This window comes from Dama dama, chromosome 18 (assembly GCF_033118175.1).
Source record: "Dama dama isolate Ldn47 chromosome 18, ASM3311817v1, whole genome shotgun sequence".
Taxonomy (NCBI): Eukaryota; Metazoa; Chordata; class Mammalia; order Artiodactyla; family Cervidae; genus Dama; species Dama dama.
In genome coordinates, this window is record NC_083698.1 from 49,625,291 (window position 1) to 49,644,377 (window position 19,087).

The following is a 19,087-nucleotide window of genomic DNA, read 5'->3' on the forward strand; positions in this document are numbered from 1 at the left end:
AGACTCAAGCAGATCCTGGAAGCCTTGCTGATTTGAAAAGATGGAGCTCAGAGCCTGAGGAGGCAGAGGAAGCTGGAAGTTACAAGGCAGAGTTTTGGCAAGTGGGCACTTTGTAAGGAAAAAACTCTGTAAATCTGCATGGACTCACCTCTAGTCTTAATTGAGTACTAGGCTACCCACATGAAGAATAAAGCTCCAGGAAGATGGAGAAAGAATTACTATGGGTCTGTAAGTGGAAACATTCAGAGCTCATGAAGGGCAGGAAGACATCTGGGCTCTGGCCATCAAGAATGGAGAGTTCTCAGTGATCATCTGGGAAATTTGATGGAGACCCTAGGAGTCTGGCCTTATAAGTAAAACTGAACCAATATTGGAATCGATGCTATTGTAGACTCACCCTATCAAAATGTATAAAATAAATGTATAAATTTATAGACCTCAGAGATAATGGAACTTATCTGCAAGTTATTTAACTGTGTACAGGAAGAAAGCAATCTGAATACTTAACAACATAGCATTCACAATATCCAGCACCCAATAAGAAATTAATAAACAAGCCAAGAAGGAAAAGGGGACCCTTAGCCTGGAAACAAATTAATCAATTGAAAATGCATGAAATGAAAATGTTATTAGAATTATCAAAGATGTTAAAAACATAGCCATAGAATGGAAAGAAATGTAAATTATTAAAAAAAGAGGTAAATGGAATTTATAGGAATAAAAAAATGCAATATATGAAAATAAATGATGACTTCAAATTTGATGAATATTATAAATCCACTGACTGGTTCTAAAAGCACAATGAACCCAAAACAGGATGAATGCACACGTGCTACAATAATCTAATTTCAGGAAATCCTTGAAAAAGAATATTTTATGAGCAACTAGAGACAAAAAGACATTATAAGAGAATTAAACATAGAAGTTACAGTAGATTTCTCATTTATAATTATATAAGCTAGAGGACAGTGGAATGACATTTTTAAAGTGCTGAAAGAAAAAAAAGTCTTCAATCTAAATGTCTATAAACAGCGGCACTACTCTACAAATAAAGGCAAATAAGGATATTTTTCTGAAAACAAAAACAAACAAAAAAATGTTTTCAGCACAACTGAACCACAGGAAAAGTTAAAGGAAATTTGTAGTGTGAAGAAGAAATGATACCAATGAAAATGTGGAATGGAGAACACTGATAATGCTAAATATATACTTAGATACAAAGATGTTTCCCCTTAATTTTTAGTGTCTTTTAAACATTTTTAACTGATTAAAGTAAAAATACAATGTATTTTGCAGTGTATAGCATACTTAGAAGTTCAGTTCAGTTCAGCACAGTTCAGTTGCTCAGTCACGTCCAACCCTTTGAGACCCCATGGACGGCAGCATGCCAGGCTTCCCTGTCCATCCCCAGCTCCTGGAGTTTGCTCAGACTCATGTCCATTGAGTCAGTGATGCCAACCAACCATTTCATCCTCTGTTGTCCCCTTCTCCTCCTGCCTTGAATCTTTCCCAGCATCAGTGTCTTTTCCAATGCGTTAGTTCTTTGCATCAGGTGGCCAAACTCCAAAATTGGAGTTTCAGCTTCAGCATCAGTCCTTCCAGTGACTGATTCAGGACTGATTTCCTTTAGGATTGACTGATTTGATCTCCTTGCAGTCCAAGGGACTCTCAAGAGTCTTCTCCAATACCACAGCTCAAAAGCATCAATTCTTTGACTCTAAGCTTTCTTCACAATCCAACTCTCACAATACATGACTGCTTGAAAAACCATAGCTTTGACCATACAGACTTTTGTCAGCAAAGTAATGTCTCTGCTTTTTAATATGTTCTCCAGGTTTGTCACAGCTTTTCTTTCAAGGAGCAAACGTCTCTTAATTTCATGGCTACCGTCACCATCTGCAGTGATTTTGGAGCGCAAGAAAATGAAGTCTGTCACTGTTTCCATTGTTTCCCCATCTATTTGCCATGAAGTGATGGGACCGGATGCCATGATCTTTGTTTTTTGAATGTTGAGTTTTAAGCCAGCTTTTTCACTCTCCTCTTTCACTTTCATCAACAGTCTTTTTAGTTCTTCTTTGCTTTCTGCCATAAGGGTGATGTAATCTGCATCTCTGAGGTCGCTGATATTTCTCTGGACAATCTTAATTCCAGCTTGTGATTCATCCAGCCTGGCATTTCACATGATATACTCTGCACATAAGTTAAATAAGCAGGGTGTCAATATACAGCCTTGACGTACTCCTTTCCCAATTTTAACCAGTCCGTGGTTCCATGCCCTGTTCTAACTGTTGCTTCTTGACCTGCATACAGATTTCTCAGGAGGTAGGTAAGATGGTCTGGTATTCCCATCTCTTGAAAATTTTCCACAGTTCGCTGTGATCCACACAGTCAAAGGCTTTAGTGTAGTTAATGAAGCAGAAGCAGATGTCTTTTCTGCTATTCTCTTGCTTTTTCTATGATCCATGGATGTTGGAAGTTTGATGTCTGGTTCCTCTGCCTTTTCTAGATCCAGCTTGAACATCTGGAAGTTCTCAGTTCATGTACTTTGAAGCCTTGCTTTTAAAATTTTGAGCATTACTTTGCTAGCATGTGAGATGAGTGCAATTGTGCAGTAGTTTGAACATTCTTTTGATTGCTTTTCTTTGGAATTTTGGGATTGAAATGAAAACACCTTTTCCAGTCCTGTGGCCACTGCTGAGTTTTCCAAATTTGCTGGCATATTGAGTGCAGCAGTTTCACAGCATCATCTTTTAGGATTTGAAATAATTTTACATAGAAGTAAAATGTATAATAACAATAGAATAAAACAGAAGCGAAAGAAGCAAAAGAAGACATGCAAATGACCAAGAAATACATGAAAATATGCTCAAAATCATTAGTCACTAGAGAACTATAAATTAAAGCCAATTACAATTATAGAAATGCTACTACACACATGCTAGATTGTCTGCATTTACAAAGACTGCCCATACCAAGTGGTGGTCAGATGTAGAACCATTGGAATTATCATACAGTGATTTGGGCAATATAAATTAAACAAAGTTAATCACTGAAATCAATAACAGTCAATAAATAGAATAAAATAGATACAAAATATCTGTTCTATAAATAGAATAAAAACAAAATAAACAGTCACGTTGGAAAATAGTTTGATGATTTCTTATGAAGTTAAGTGTAGAGTGTACACTTTAGAAATTCCACCCCTAGATTTTTACCCAGGAGAAATGAAATTCACATTGACTTGCACATGAATGTTCATAGCAACTTTATTCATATTGACCAGAAAATGAAAATAATCCAGATGTCCATCCAAAAGTGATGGATAAACAAATAATGGTATATTATAACATAGCATGTTACTCATCAGTAAAAGGAAACAGAGTAATGGTGCATGCAACAACATAGATGAATCTCAAAAATACTACACTGAGTAAAAGTAAGCAGATTCCAAAGAGTACGCAGTAGTACATGATTCCATTTATATGAAGCTATAGAAAAAAAAAGATAACAATAATTTATCACTTCATGGCAAATAGATGGGGAAACAATGGAAACAGTGACAGACTTTATTTTTTGGGGTTCCAAAATCACTGCAGACGGAGACTGCAGCAGTGAAATTAAAAGACCTTTGCTCCTTGGAAGAAAAGCTTATGAGAAACCTAGGCAGCATATTAAAAAGCAGAGACGTTACTTTACTGACAAATGTCCATCTAGTCAAAGCTATGGTTTTTTCAGTAGTCATGTATGCATGTGAGAGGTGGACATAAAGAAAACTGAGCACCAAAGAATTGATGCTTTTGAACTGTGTGTTGGAGAAGACTCTTGAGAGTCCCTTGGACTGCAAAGAGATCCAACCAGTCTGTCCTAAAGGAGATCAGCCCTGAATGTTCTTTGGAAGGACTGATGCTGAAGCTGAAGCTCCAATACTTTGGCCACCTGATGAGAAGACCTGACTGTTTAGAAAAGGCCATGAAGCCTGGAAAGATTGAAGGCAGGAGGAGAAAGGGATGACAGGATGAGATGGTTGGATGGCCTCACTGACTCAATGGACATGAGTTTGAGCAAGCTCTGGGAGATGGTGAAGGACAGAGATGACTGGTGTGCTGCGGTCCATGGGGTTGCAAAGAGTTGGACACAACTGAGTGACTGAACAACAACAACAAATTTAGAGTGACAGAATAAAGATCAATGGATCACCCGTGGAAATCAGGTGTGAGAGTCAGGGATTCATTGACTTTGAAGTTCTGTAGGAGCTTTCAGAGATTATGGACATAAACTATATTTTGAGTGCAGTGGTTGTGTATTGTACACATTTGTTAAAATTGATTGAGGGACTTCCCTGGTAGTCCAGTGGTTTAGAATTTGCCTTTCCAATGCAGGGGATGTGGGTTCAATCCTTGGTCAGGGAACTAAGATCCCACATGCTGCAGGACCACTGAGCCCACACACTCTGGAGCATGTGGGCCTCAACTAAGATGCAACAGAGCCAAAAATAAATACATATTTTTAAAAAACTAATTGAAATATATACGTAAAACAGATATATTTTATATATGTAAATTGTACTCAAGTTGATTAAAAATGTGTCATCAATAGAACAGAAAGGAATTTACTTCTATTTGGCTGAAGAGTGGAACCATCTTGAATTGTCCTGTGGTAGACTTGGCTAGGCCTGTTTTAAGCTTGTTTACTGCAAAAAAAAAAAAAAAAAAAGTTACAAACATATGTAACTATAGCAAGGAAGAAATTATGTCCATTCACTAAACTGTATCCTTGATCTATATCTTTTTAGTACTTGTTTCTGGTTGGAAGTGAAAGCACCCTTGAATCAATCTGTCACTATAATTCTCATTTTAGAAACAGGTCCCATTTTTTGTAGTCTGTTCTAGCTTCAGTGTCTATTGCAACATGTGTTTTAAAACAGTAAAATAACATGTGAACATAAGGATAGACATAGTGGAATAATTATGTAATGAAATCTTAGAACAGTAAACACCTAGAAATTACTTTTCCCAATATCTGAAGCCAAGGCAGATGAAATTACTGTCCCAAATCATAAAACTTGCGAGAGGACAAAGCCTTGATTTTTAAGCTGAAATTGCTATTTTTAATTGATACTGAATTTTACAATATAGTCCGTTCTCCCTGCTTCTTGTTATTCTGTCTCTGTCCATTTTGCTCTTGTATCTCCCTAGATGGAACTTCTTGCCTTTCTTGTTCTTGTTTTTCCTGCTCCTATCTCTGTGCCTTTGCTGACATTACTCCCTCATCTGGAATGCTCTTTTGATTCTCAGCAAATACAGACGATGAATAAAAGTGGCCGTGCTGTTAGAGAACCACAGTGTGTTTTTTATTTTAAGACAAATATATTAGTATACTTAATACATTCATCTCTATCATTTTAACCTCAATTTCTATGCCAGTCATTTGTGTTGTGAACTGAACTTTTTCCTCCAAAATGTGTATCACCTAACCTTCAAGGTGATTGTATTTGGAGACAGGACCTTGAACAAAGTGGTTAAGGTTAAATGAAGTATTAGGAGTGGAGCCCTAATCCAGTAGGTCTAGTGTTCTCATGAGAAGACACACCAGCAGTGCACATATGAGGAGAAAAGGTCCTGTGAAGACACGATAAGAAGGTAGCTATCTGCAAGCCAAGGAGAGAATCTATTGAAATAATCATATAATATTTTTCTTTTTTCTGTTATTGTGGTTACTTAAATTAATTGATCTTTGAATTTTGTGTCAATTTTGTATTTACAGACAAAACTACTTGGTCTTAATATGTGTCTTTATTTTGCTACATCTGGTTGCATATTTGTTGCAAATTTTTGTTTCTCTTGAGACTGAGATATCACAGTTTGCTTATTGTGACATCTTCTATCTTATTTTGCTGTGCTGTGCTCAGTTGTGTCTGACTCTTTGTGATCCCATGGATTGTAGCTCCTCTACATATCAGGCTCCTCTGTCCATGGGATTTTCCAGGCCAGAAAGCTAGAGTAGGTTGCAATTTCCTTATCCAGGGGATCTTCCCAATCCGGTGATAGAACCCAAGTCTCTTGTGTCTTCTGTATTGGCAGGTTTTGCCCAAACACAATTGCTGATCTGTCCCTGATTTCTTCCTTTTCTTCTACAATTTAATAGCTTCTGTGGATTCTATGTTTCCTGTGCCTTACATCCCAAGTCTTTCATGTTGGGATGTTGTTTCCTTATTGATTTTATCTTTCATTATTGCCTGTTGCAGAAAATCCACAATCTCTTTCAATGTACTTGCTCAAAATTTACCTTAAAAGCTAAGCTTTCACTTTCCGTATCTTACCCTGTTCCCTATGCTCTTGATCTAGGATTCCTTTATTTGTGTTATATGTAATGACCTTTGTATCTGATATAAGATATTTTCAAATGGATTATTACTCAAGTTTTAATACTTTAACTTAAATGTTGCCCTTGCCTTCCACAAACCCTATCATCTCCTCAGTATTTTCTGTTATTGGCAGCTCCATACGTTTTATTACCCCAATCCAAAAAAAACATGATTCTCCTCTGTTGTTCCCTACTTCAGATTCATAACCAAATCTTGACAATCCTGTATCTTAAGAATCCCTCAAATCTACTTCCTTTTTTCATCCTCTTTGTCATTGCCTCCAGATGCTTACCGTATCTCTCCTGGATTTCTGAAACCAACCTCTAATTGACTTCCTTTGCCATTGCCAGTCTTTTCTTCACACTGCCACTCATTTGATCTTCTTGAAAAGCAAATTTACTTTTCTGTTTAAAATTATTTAATGTACTCTTTTTTTCCTTTAGAATAAAACATGTACAATTCCCAAATTCTTCAAGATTGGTTCCCTGTTAAAGAAATGTCCACAATGGGCATGAACTGAAAATGAATTCCATATAATTTAGCAAAGTGAAAAACTATAATAACTTTTATGCAAAACCCTAATCAACATTTTCCCAACTGTAGCATAACTGAGAATTTCACACCTAGTTTAACATAGCTAAGATGGTAGTTTCCACTTTATTTCCAATATTGTATGGGCCAGTAATTACATACTCAAAAAACAACTTGTCAAGATATTAACATTTATTTGGCTCTAAATCTATTTCAGCTTGTTTGATGCAAAAGTTCCATGACACTAAAGGAAAACTCATCTTAATTATATTAACCTACAAAATCAGGCTTTGTTTGATGACATGCTAATGTTTGAAATTAAGCAATTGTTTTAGCTCAAATATCTTTTCACTCCTAACTCATCAACGGGTTCTTCTGAAGTCAGAAATGATCCATTCTTCTTCTGTGCTCTGAAAACCCCTTTAAGATCACACTGACTTTCTTTGCAGTTAATTTATATATATATATATATATACACACACACACACATATATATATATATATATATATATATATATATGTTTCCACAAAAGGTTGACGTTTTTGAGGCAAAGGCTTAATAATGTCTCATGCAGAATCTAGTTCAAAGATGTAGCTTAATAAATATGAGTCAAGTTTATGCAAAGACTAAAAGTATGAGTGTAGACACAGCTATTACAGAACATAAACATTACAGGAAGGTAACCTGGGAACCTCTGTAAGGTTATGCTCTGCCTCCTTTCCCTCCAAATCCAGAATCTCATGAATCCAACATATGTCATTATTAGAAATGCAAATAGTAAGGTGTAAAAACCTGTTTCTTAGATGTGTATTAGTTACACTTTGGTACTTGTTTGTATTTATGTAATTTTTACTGAACTGTTAGGGAATAATGCTTATGTCTTCCCAAGAAAGCCAATACAACTGTTATTTTTTTCTCTTTTCTTACACTTCAGATACTTGGTTTTATTTATTTATGTTTTTATTTTTATTTTTTGCTATTGTTGGTTTAACTTTTGTTAGAGAAAATATTTTTTCCTTATTTTAAATTTTGCCTAACAAAAACTGTATGGAGTTAATTAAATCAAGTTTTTTTCATATGAGTGAAGAATTTAATAAGAAGTTTGAAAAACATTTTGCATATGGCTGACATATTTAAAATCTTCTTTTGCTTTTTACTTTAATCTTGGGTATAAGAAAGGCATCATAAAACCCAAGTCTTAACAGATGTATGATCTTCACATGTGGTTTATTAAGCACAGATCACTAATGACCAATATGAAATCATTTCCATTCCTTGTGAAAACTTTGATGAGTAGAAAGTTAGATCATGAGCCAATTGTAGCTTTACCCAAAATGAGAAATTTGTATTTGATACAAGAAATAAATACATAAATTTATTTAATGCATCTACTCTGCTAAATTTGTCTTGAAACTGTTTTCTATCTAAATCAGGATCCTCTTTGATAAATTTAATTGTTTAAGCAAATATCATTCTGGTATATTAGTTCAGAGTATTAAACAAGCAAATTAGGTAAGTTCCTACTCAGTATTGGGATGAAACTACAAGATTTAAACTCTCCAGTAAATTTAGAGAACATAGATGCTGACCTCATGGTTTGGGAAATTGTACTTTTATATCTTTTTTTTTTGGAGGAGATATACTTATTAGCTGAAGTGATTTGGGGCAAGTTCCTACATTGTCTCTGTATTTTTTACTTATGAAATGTAAAAACATGTCTGCCTCACCCACACTAGTTAATCCGGTAAATAGTTACTTAGGTTTTTTTATGGGACATATGGGCTTCCCAGATGGTGCAGTGGTAAAGAATCTGTCTGCCAGTGCTGGAGCAGCAAGAGACATGGGTTTGATCCCTGGGTTGGGGAGATCCCCTGGAGTAGGATATGGCAGCCCATTCTAGTATTCTTGCCTGAAAAATTTCACAGACAGAGGAGCCTGGCAGGCTGTAGTTCATGGGGTCACAGAGAGTTGGATGTGACCGACTGAACATACACACACAGGACATACATTGTCTGAGGCATTTATATTACATAACAGATGAGAAACAAATGAGTTAGGAGACACACAGTAAACACAATAGATAAATCATATAGCATATTAGAAGACGAAAATCAGTAGAAAAAATAGAGATGGTTATAGGCAGAGAAATTTCCTAGTGAGCAGGGTGGGTTCATTGAAGCTTAAAATAGAATTGTCACAGTAGGCTTCATGGAGATGGCATCTGAGAAAAGACTCAAAAGATATAAGGGAGGCAACCACTATCAGGGAACATTCCAGGCTGCGAGATTCACTAGGGCAAAGAATCTGGGTCATGTTTGGTGAGTTGGCAAAATAAGACCTATGAGACTAAAATGGAGTAAGGGGAAGAGTAATAGAAATAAGAGACATAAGGAAGACTGGGGTACAGGTTGATTATACAACATTTCATAGGCCATTGTAAAAACTGCTTTAATTTTAGGGAGAGATGAGACTTGGGAGGGTTTGATGAGAAGTTAGAATTGGATTTTAAAAGGACTGTTCTGACTACTGTCTTGAGAGTATATGATAGGGCAAGAGTAGAAGAAAGGATACTATTAGGAGGCTATTGGGGTAATCTGAGAGGGGTAATGTTGGCCTTAATAAAAGAACCATTAGTGCCCCAACCCTTGATTTAAACTCTCCTCCTTATTTCTGCTTCCCAAATTAAGTTATTTATACTGTTAATTTATACATATCAGGTTTAAAAGCATTTGCATTATGTTCTAGGCCCATAATTAACACCTTTCTGATGTACATTCGGGCTGATTTGAGAATCAACATATTCTGGGCTGTGACTTTTTTTTCTGGTCAATTCTACTATTTACCGCATTTCATTTTGCATGTTGTCTGCTGAAAATTCATTGAAAAGTCTTATTTGCTGATGGTTCATCTCTGGTTGTCTCTGTTTTTGTGTTCCTTTGGTTTAATGCCTTCTTTATTTCTTTACTTTTAATAAGATCTAAGAAGGAAAGAGGATAAGCAAATGTGCTCAGTTTACCATCCTGCACAAGAGGCTACCTTTTTAATTGAATTTTTTCCTGATACATATGCAACCATAGAAAATGTTGCACCAACAATAATCTAGCTAAATGTTCATATTTTCAGCAATGTACTATTGGATAAAACATTTTACCCATATTTTCTTTTTGACTTCTGCAGTTTAACATTTCATTATTACTTTAAATTTGGAAGAATAACGTTCTAATCCAAAACACTCTGAGAAAGCAAACTGGAAAAGCAAATCCACACTTAGGAAAATTTAAAGAAGCCCACTTAAGACCAACCTAGATAGCGTACTAAAAAGCAGAGACATTACTTTGCCAACAAACGTCCTTCTAGTCAAGGCTATGGTTTTTCCAGTGGTCATGTATGGATGTGAGAGTTGGACTGTGAAGAAAGCTGAGCGCTGAAAAATTGATGCTTTTGAACTGTGGTGTTGGAGAAGACTCTTGAGAGTCCCTTGGACTGCAAGGAGATCCAACCAGCCCATCCTAAAGGAGATCAGTCCTGGGTGTTCATTGGAAGGACTGATGCTGAAGCTGAAGCTCCACTACTTTGGCCATCTCATGCGAAGAGTTGACTCATTGTAAAAGACCCTGATGCTGGGAGGGGTTGGGGGCAGGAGGAGAAGGGGACAACAGAGGATGAGATGGCTGGATGGCATCACCGACTCAATGGACATGAGTTTGAATAAACTCCGGGAATTGGTGATAGATGGGAGGCCTGGTGTGCTGCGATTCATGGGGTCGCAAAGAGTCGGACACGACTGAGCGACTGAACTGAACTGATAAAAACTGACTATCAATTTTAATTGCCTATTTACTTTGACATTTAAAAAATATATTGAAAACAATGGTCCTTCCTTTTAAAGTATTAGCATGATATTTTGAATCTTTATTTATTCTTTTCTAATTATAGTTTATAACACACCTGGCAGGCAACTGCCCAGTTAGATATCTTCATCTGCACTGCAGGATGAGATACTAAAGTGCTTTCCTCTTGTCTGTGTCTTTTGTAAATCCTGGTTTACAGTTTCCATAACTCCTTGGAACAAGTAACTGTACAACATAAACATATATTCCTGTTTATTCAGAGTGACAGTTTTGTTATTGCTATATTATGAAAACAATTGTGATTCCAAATAAAATATACTCATAAATTAAAAGCAAGAGATCAACATAACTACAATCTAAATACAATCTAAAGTCCCAAGAATTTTGTTTCACAAAATTCAACTAGTCTGAAACATGTAGCCTACAATAAAGGCAACATCTGCATGATTCATTTTTTAAGTATGTCAAATTTATATCTTCCTATTTTCTTACTGATTTCTAATAGTAGTCTTCTTGGTTATTTTCATTACAGTTTTGTGAAGTTCAGGGCATGTCTTGATGTGCCAGCTTTATCCTGGACTGAAGGTGATCTTTTGAAAAGGCGACTTCAAAAACAGAGAGGCAGTGCAGCTTAGTGGTGAAGGGTCCTGGCTTGGAAAGCAGACAGTTGGTACGAGTCCCGGCTCATCCTCTTACTGACTAGGTGACCTCAGACACTTGAGTTACTCTCTTCAAGCTTGTGAAATGGGAATAATAACAGTATTTACCTTAGAGAACTGCCAAGAGGCTAAAATAAAACAATACATAAAAAACATAGCAAAATATCCATATTTTTTTTCCATTTATTTTTATTAGTTGGAGGCTAATTACTTTACAATATTGTAGTGGTTTTTGCCATACATTGACATGAATCAGCCATGGATTTACATGTGTTCACCATCCCGATCCCCCCTTGCGCCTCCCTGCCCACGCTTATTAAATACACATTGTTAGTTATTTTTGTTCTTAGTAATGATAATTATTTGAAAGTATTAATTCTATCTCAGCACACAGAAATACCCCTTAAGTTTTTGAGGACCTAAAATATGTTATAAGGGTAGCCTTTCAATATTAGGAACTTTTCCTGTTTCACTTAATGGGCATGATTTGTATTTTGGGAACTATTTGCACTAGGTAGAAATATTAGATCCAACTTTAACTTTTCCCCCTTTTAGGAGGTCAGGGTTGCATATAGCTTATTTATATCTAAATCCTGTTTTTATTAAGTTGATTCCATTGATTTAACATGTATATTAGTTTCATAAAGTCTGTTTAATCTTCACTTGACATAGCAAACAAACGTCTACATTTCTAAGAGGCAAGTTTCTGTGGCCCTAACCAGGTAAAGAAGAGAAGATGAGGCAGAGGCAGGAAAATACTAAACACTCAATTAAATTTTGGCTCTGCCATTAACTTTCTTTGTAACTTAAGTCAAGACAATTTTTTCATCAATTCATGCATATTTATTCTATACAATGTACCAGGTAGAGACACAAATAAAATCCCTTACCTTAAGGAAACACATAACTTGGTTTGGAAGGCAGAGCTGGTACAATAACACCTATGTGACAGTTACATACACAATGACAGTACATGTATTACCAAACGATACATATGCATACGTGATGTGTACCAATGTATGTGGTATGTGTAAAATGAAATATGTTTTGCTATATTTTATTAGCTTTTTTTCCATTTTTTAGCTTTTTGTGTATATATCTCACTTGCTATTTGCTGAGTTTCTGAAATCTTTAAATTTATACATTTGACAAAATTTGGAAAATTTCATCATTGTTTCTTGAAATACTTTCACTGCCCAATTATCTTTCTCCCTTCCCTTCTGGGATTACAAATACACACACACACACACACACACACAGACATACACACACAGGAAATCTTTGCTATTCTCCCACAGATCTTTAGAGCTCTGTTAAGATATTTTTCCACTTCTTCATATTAGAGAATTTCTATTATTCCATATTAAAGTTCACTGACCTCTGTAATTTAGAAGTATTAGATAAATATTAAAGTTAATCTGTCATTTCTAATCTGCTTGAAGTTTCATTTTAGATATGTAGTTTTCACTTCTAGAATTTTCATTTGTTACATTTTTATAGTTTATTTCTCAGATAAAATTTGTTATGTTTCTTCATTCATCATAAGCATATTTTTTTAAATTGAGCATAGTTAAAATACTTACTTTAAAATACTTGTCTGCTGACTCCAAAATCTGGGTCATCTCAAGGTCTCTTCCCATTGATTGACATTTTTCTTGAGCCTGGGTCAAGGTTTTTTTGTTTCTTTATAAACCTAGGAGTTCTGGATTGCATTCTGGACTTTACAGAAGCTATGTTCTAGAGACTCTGAGATTCTCGTATATTTTTTCAGAAGACGTTCAATTTTTGGTTTTAGCAGGCAATAAACTTGGCTAGATTCAAACTTCTAACCCTGTCTCTCCTGTTATGGATAACAGTTAAAGTATCTATTTAGTTCTTGTTGTTCAGTTGCTCAGTTGTGTCCAACTCTTCACAACCCCATGGACTGCAGCACAGCAGGTTTCCCTGTCCTTCACTGTCTCCTGGAGTTTGCTCAAATTCATGTCCATTGAATTAGTGATGCCATCCAACCATCTCATCCTCTGTTGTCCACTTCTCCTCCTGACTTCAATCTTTCCTTATTTAGCCGTAATCGAGCTGCTTGCAGTCTGCACTATGTTTGTATAGTACAGGGTTCAGCCAGACATTTGGATAGAGTTTCAGTTCAGTTCAGTTCAGTCTCTCAGCTGTGTCCAACTCTTTGCGACCCCATGAATCACAGCACGCCAGGCCTCCCTGTCCATCACCAACTCCCAGAGTTTACCCAACTCATGTCCATTGAGTTGGTGATGCCATCCAACCATCTCATCCTCTGTCATCCCCTTCTCCTCCTGCCCCCAACCCCTCCCAGCATCAGGGTCTTTTACAATGAGTCAACTCATCTCATGAGGTAGCCAAAGTATTGGAGTTTCAGCTTCAACATCAGTCCTTCCAATGAACACCCAGGACTGATCTCCTTTAGGATGGGCTGGTTGGATCTCCTTGCAGTCCAAGGGACTCTCAAGTCTTCAACACCACAGTTCAAAAGCATCAATTCTTCGGCGCTCAGCTTTCTTTATGGTCCAACTCTTGCATTCATACTTGACTACTGGATAAACCACAGCCTTGACTAAACGAACCTTTGTTGACAAAGTAATATCTCTGCTTTTTAATATGCTGTCTAGGTTGGTCATAACTTTCCTTCCAAGGAGTAAGCGTCTTTTAATTTCATGGCTGCAATCACCATCTGCAGTGATTTTGGAGCTCCCCCAAAATAAAGTCAGCCACGGTTCCCACTGTTTCCCCATCTATTTGCCATGAAGTGATGGGACCGGATGCCATGATCTTAGTTTTCTGAATGTTGGGCTTTAAGCCAACTTTTTCACTCTCCTCTTTCAGTTTCATCAGCAGGCTCTTTAGTTCTTCTTCACTTTCTGCCATAAGGGTGGTGTCATCTGCCTAGCTGAGGTTATTGATATTTCTCCTGGCAATCTTGATTCCAGCCTGTGCTTCCTCCAGCCCAGCATTTCTCATGAGGTACTCTGCATATAAGTTAAATAAACAGGGTGACAATATACAGCCTTGACATATGCCTTTTCCTTATTTGGAACCAGTCTGTTGTTCCATGTCCAGTTCTAACTGTTGCTTCCTGACCTGCATACAGGTTTCTTAAGATGCAGGTCAAGTGGTGTGGTATTCCCATCTCTTTCAGAATTTTCCAGAGTTTATTGTGATCCACACAGTCAAAGGCTTTGGAATAGTCAATAAGGCAGAAATAGATGTTTTTCTGGAACTCTCTTGCTTTTTTGATGATCCAGCGAATGGATCCTTAGAAAAGGCAGAGGAACCAGAGATCAAATTGCCAAGATTTTCTGGGTAGAGTTTATGAACAGGATTTGGAGCTCTCACTCTCTTTCTCTCTCCTTTTTAGAACTTACCACTCACTTTCCAGCTTCTGTGGTTGCCTGCACTCTGTTCTCTCATCTTTACACCAGAAAGACCATTGAAATCTATGAGAGTTCTAGGCATCCAACATTGAGCCACACTGGGTCCTCCTCTCAGATAAAAGGCTATAAAAAAATGGAAAATCCAACCAGTACTGATATCTTCTTTGTATAGATCCTCTGCCTTTGCTTATTCTCCAGTATTTTCAAGCAGTTATTTTCTCTGTGTGTGTTTTTTTCCAGAGTGTATAGTTGTTGCCTCAGGAGATTGCTCCCTAGCCATTACCAGAAATGGAATCTTTGATTTGTATTTTCATACTTAGAACTAGAGTAATTAATTTGCTTTTATAATTAACATTGTACTCAATGAATAAGCAGCAAATTCTTTTTTTTTCACTTTCTTTTTTTATATATATATTTATTATTATTATTATTATTTTTTTGTCATACATTGATATGAATCAGCCATAGATTTACACGTATTCCCCATCCTGATCCCCCCTCCCACCTCCCTCTCCACCCGATTCCTCTGGGTCTTCCCAGTGCACCAGGTCCGAGCACTTGTCTCATGCATCCCACCTGGGCTGGTGATCTGTTTCACCATAGATAGTATACATGCTGTTCTTTTGAAATATCCCACCCTCACATTCTCCCACAGAGTTCAAAAGTCTGTTCTGTACTTCTGTGTCTCTTTTTCTGTTTTGCATATAGGGTTATCATTACCATCTTTCTAAATTCCATATATATGTGTTAGTATTAAGCAGCAAATTCTTTGTGTTCAATTTATCTGTTTTACAAGTACTGAGTAAATCCTTTGCAAATGGTCTGCTGCTATAGATCTAGAAGTGTAGCAATAATTATAGTTAGTTGATTTAAATATTTATCTATATCTATGCTGGGTGTTGTAGTATGCTGTAATTTAAGAGTGACACAAAGTTAAGTACTTTGTGTTTAAGTTTAAGTAACTTGCCTTTAAAAAAAAATTTTTTTTTTGGAGTAATGTAGAGTGATGGAAGATGTTTGTTTTTAATATATGACTTCAGTGTGCTGTTTATCGGGTGCTTCCGTGGTGGTGTAGATGGTAAAGTATTTGTCTGCAATGCAGGAGATATGGGTTCAGTTCCTGGGTTGGGAAGATCCCCTGAAGAAAGGAATGGCAACCCACTCCAGTATTCTTGCCTGGAGAATTTCGTGGACAGAGGAAGCTGGCAAACTATAGTTTGTGGGGTCACAAAGAGTCAGACACGACTGAGTGACTAACACACACACACACACACACACACACACATGCTGTTTGTTATATCATTCTGTAGGTTTGCTACAGATTGCTGTTTTGTCTAAAACAGTAGCCATAGCACATGTGACTACTTAAACTTTTAAAAAGTAAAGTGAAAGTCCAGTTCCTCACTTACACCTCCCACATTCCAAATACTCAGTAAGCACATGTGGCTAGAGGCTACTGTATTAGACACAGAAAAATAAAACATTTTCATCATTTGAAAAGGCTCTGTTACTTAACACTGTTCAACAAAGTGCTGCTCTATGAACAGACAGAACATACTTACTCGGAATTATATTTGTTCAGTTGGTCATCTGAAATCCACAGTTGTAGAATCCATTACTCATTGGAGTCCTATCTTAATGGACACAGATGTTTACCCTCTTCTGTCACATTGGCTGTTCTTTCCCTTCACGGGTTGACAAACTATGTAGATCACTGCTTGTTCCTGTGAAATGTCTCTGTAGTTTAAAGCCAGTGATAGCTTGTATGGCTTAACTGTATTCTAGGCCCCGTGCTCAGCACTTTATCTGTATTATCTCATTGAATCATTATAACAGCTTCATGTTATAGGTGCTCTAAGTCTGTCCATTTTACTGGTGAGGAAGTCAAGACAGGGAGACTAAGTAACTTGCTCACAGTCTCATAATAGGTGGCAAGTGAAACCAGGATTTAGTTGTGGAAGAATAAAGGAAGTGGAAGAATATATATATTTTATATTCCTTGTGAGAAACTTTCTGAATATTAAAATTTGGAGATGACATTGTTTTACTTTCATGAATAGAAATGAAGCACAAAAGGATTACAGAGAAATTAGTCATATCTTTTCAGACTCATATAAAAAAAATTCAGTTATGTGTCACTCCTTAGTCACATAAATTCCTGATCTAGGAGTGTTTGTGGAAAATATTTATACTCCCTCCACTTTTTCAGCTCTCCCAGAAGCCAAATTGCTTTTCAAATTACCAGCTTCTAGATCACAGAGTATCTTTTTAATTCTGACCCATATTATTCTTCAGGTCCTTTAAAAATTCTTTTGAGAGTTAAATTTTTTGTTTGCTTTTATTTACTATTTAAAGATGATTAACATTTTGCTGTCTCATATCAAATACACATTTCTACATTTTAAACTTCTTTCTTCTATGTAAAAGAATTTTTTAACCAAGTTAATTTATTTTCATTTAGGAGGTTTCATCATTTTATTAGCATGTATTGATTCTATTTTTTTTTTAATTGATCGCTCCTCCAACCATTAACCTTTCTTGTTCTCACTAACATTATATGAAAAATGTCCTACTGGTTTTGAACTCTTAAATTTAATGTTAGGGTAAAAGTTTCCTTTTTTACGGAAATGATCCATGCAAGAGAGGAAGCATGATGATCACAGTACTGAAGTTGGAGCACAGAACCACTTTCTTGCCTTTTTCTATCTCCCAAATACTATGCCCCTCTTGCTACCATCACATGTGTCTTAGTGGTATCAACTCAGGTTTCATCAGCCTTCTTTGTAAACAGAATGGACTGGACTGACCATTTAAAGCTCTTTTAGATCAATATTTGTAATAAAAGAATAATACATGTAAAATATATTACGCCCAGAAAGGAAAGCTTTACATAATTATTATGACATACTTTTTCTTAGGTATGAGTAGAAAGAAAACCTCTAAAAGATTCAGAAAGATATTAATAAAGAGTATTTAATAAAATTTTATAAAATACTGAAAAATCTGATTATAGTTAAAAATACAAGTAAAAAAAGTTTTTATAGTGGCCTGGCCTTTGGTTTAAAGTAAATGAAGTGAACTTGTCCCTATCATCAAAATGTTCTTTGTTTATTCCATAGCCATCATATAAAAGTCTGCAGGGAAGTCCTGTAGGTTCAAATCATTTAATTCTACTTATTTTTATTTAGAGACAAAATCAGGAGAGCCCTCACAATTCCATTGTGAACCACAAGAACAATAATTTCAGAAACATGCAAATTTCCTTTGATATTAAACTGCAAGGAGTTCTTTGAGAGAACTTCCCAGCCATACTTATTTTGGAGATGCAGCTCGATAATTATACACATGTGGCAGAAACAGGAAGGCCTAATTTCCTCAGCATTTTTCCACTCTGCTTTTCAAAGGGAATGTGAACATATTTTTGTTAAAGGATGGGATTCCCTGGGTTTCCTAAAAGTTGAAATTAGTTACTCCTCATTAAAGTGTTATATTTTCCTCCCTGGATGGAGCACCTGTGCTTCTGCTAACTTATTTTTTTTTTTAATTCAAAGGAAGTTTTTAATGATTACCTAATGAATGAGCATATTAATCTGTAACATTGTAGTAGATTTTTGTGAGGTTCACTGTAAATCAATTTATTACTTATTGAAAAAGCCAAAGGAAAAAGTACCTTAAACAGAAAACTAGAGGAATCAATCATTACTCTATTTAGAAATGAATTTCTACATCAAAGTAGCATCACCCGATTTAGAGTGATTTGTGAATTTCTTCTTTTTCTTTTTACTTCTTTGTATTTTACCTTAGTCAATAATACTTGTCATTTGTGTGGGAAGAAGAACAAGAAAATGAAGCATTTACCTACCTCATTTTATTATAAAAATATTGTATCACTACGCTTACACCTGTAACTAATATAGTAAATCAACTATATTTCAATAAAAAAGAGTGTTGTAGCATTATTTATGATTGCACAAACCTGCATTTATTTACAGATTGTCTTTTATTTACAGAATTTCAGCTTTCTCTGAAGCACACAAGTTCCTCATGGCATATGTGAGCAAGCAAACTGAGGATGGTTGTTGCCAACAGATGGAGGAGTGGATAGCAGGTAGGGAGCCCCATTGCTTTCTACACACCTCATTTGAGTGTATAAGCCTTCAGAGATATGGTGAGTTATCACAAAATGGCTTCGAGATCCATATATCTTTGGGCTGTAAACTTCTAAATTTTAATAACCTCTTCAATGAATCTTTAAAATCACTTCTTACTGGAACTCT